This window comes from Mandrillus leucophaeus, unplaced genomic scaffold (genome assembly GCF_000951045.1).
Source record: "Mandrillus leucophaeus isolate KB7577 unplaced genomic scaffold, Mleu.le_1.0 Scaffold862, whole genome shotgun sequence".
NCBI lineage: Eukaryota > Metazoa > Chordata > Mammalia > Primates > Cercopithecidae > Mandrillus > Mandrillus leucophaeus.
In genome coordinates, this window is record NW_012109386.1 from 2978 (window position 1) to 4892 (window position 1915).

The 1915-nt window shown below is 60.5% G+C and overlaps 1 pseudogene; it reads right to left on the bottom strand.

Moving 5' to 3' along the window:
* Positions 1 to 646: 646 nt before the first annotated feature.
* Positions 647 to 1316, bottom strand: LOC105531081 (annotated as a pseudogene).
* Positions 1317 to 1915: the final 599 nt, after the last annotated feature.

Consider the following 1915-nt stretch of genomic DNA (forward strand, 5'->3'; position numbering starts at 1 on the left):
ATTGCCAAATCCAAAGTTACCTAAATATCTATTCCCCTGTGCTGCCGCCGCAGGGCAGACCGCCTGGCTTAGCCGCAGCCACTGGGACGTCTGGCCCCGGTTCTGAGATACGGGGAGTGCGGGCGGGCTCGGGGATTGCCTGGAGCCTGCTGCCTGCACACAGAAGCCGGCTGTAGCTTGGGTGCCCAGGCGGGCTGGAGGTGCATGACCTGGTCTGCCTCGGGATCGCCAGCGCGCCCAGCCTGAGGCCCCCGGCCATGCCTCCCGCCCCACTCCTCCACAGGAGGGAGATCGGGGTCGCTGGCATGGGCACTTGGCAGTCACCCCGATTGGGGTTGATCGGGGGTTCTCAGTTCTCGCCCCTGTGCAGCCGCCGCCGAGCAGAATGCCTGGCTTGTCCGCAGCCTCTGGGACACCTCGCGGGCCGGGCGGGCCGGAGGGTGAAATCGCTGGGAGGCGGGTGCCTTCTCGCCCTGTGACGCCTCTGGGCCCCAGGGGCCGGCCTCCGGCGCACAGGGCTCCCCAGCATCCTGGGCGCGGGTCCGCTGCCCGCATGAAGTCACCTCAGAGAGGATGAACTTCGGGTTGCCTTTGTCCGGCTGTGCTGCCAGGCGGGGCAGCTGACCTGCTGATGGGGTGGCTTTCTTCATCTTCTTGCCCACAGGACAGCGGGCTGGGAAGCCAGGGGCCGCCGGGACCTGGGGCTGGAAGCCGCATCTGCCCACAGCCGCAGCCTCCTGCACCTGCCATCCTGGCGGCGCCCTGGCGTCGGAGAAGCAGCAGGCGCGGAGCTCCTGCAGCTGCACCCCTGCAGCAACCCGTCCCGGCGCAGGCGGCAGTGGAAGGCGGCCTCCTCGCGCGGCTTCCGCGGCTGCAGGACCAGGGGTGCGGCCAGCACCGTCCTCACGCCCTGCGTCTCGTGGACATTAGTTCTCCCTGGAGGCGGCTGGACCCGAGCGAGGCTCGCAGCGATCGGCCCCGCGAGGACGCGCATGCAGGGCTCAGGATCCCGCACTCTGGCCCCGCGGCACCGCACCTTTCAGCAGCCCTTCTCCTCCTCTTGTTAAACTTTCGTCACTGCCATGAAAAGCATCCAGGCGTCCTTGATTTTGACACTGCGTGCACGCTCAGCCGAGCTCATCGGAGGGGCAGTTCTCCCCAGGGCCCGCGGGCAGCTTGTTCTCGGGCGGCGGCTCCTCGTGGACGCAGCTCCTTGTGGGTCCACCAGGATCCGGGGAGCCAAGACCTGCCGCGGCTAGCAGGCCTGGGGAGAGGAAGAGTAAGGCAGGTTCTGCAGGGAAGCGGGCCGGGACCATGAGAGAGGCGGGTCAGTCTGGGCTCCAAGCGCAGCCTCTTGGGATTCCCCGGGACCCACGGCTTACAATGCGCTTAAATCCCACGCCTTGCCCTAGAGACAGCGCGTCATAGCCACCGCCCAGCGCTCCTGACCCGCTCCCACCTCGAGGAGGGTGTGTGGGGGAGAGACGGACGCAGGGAGGGAAAAGCGCTGGGAGGGCGAACATCTTTTCATAAACTTTTCCCCTTCTATATGCCATCTCTGATGGGAGCCTTTTTACATCTTTTGTTTATTTACTGATTGGGTTGTTTGATTTCTTATTGTTGAGTTGTAAGTGGTTTTTAATGGTCTGGATGCCAGACAGGTGTTTTGCAAATATTTTCTCGCTGTCTGTGACTTCTCTATTCTCTTAACATTTCCTTTCCCAGAGCAAAAGTTTTTAATTGTAACAAAGTCATACCAATATCTTCTTTCATGGTAAAATGTGCTTTTATGTACTTCAGTGTTGTATCTACAAAGTAATTGCCAAATCCAAAGTTACCTAAATATCTATTCTTTTTGTTATTTTACAGAAGTTTTACAGCTTTTGGATTTAAATTTAGGTCTAAAAATTGAACT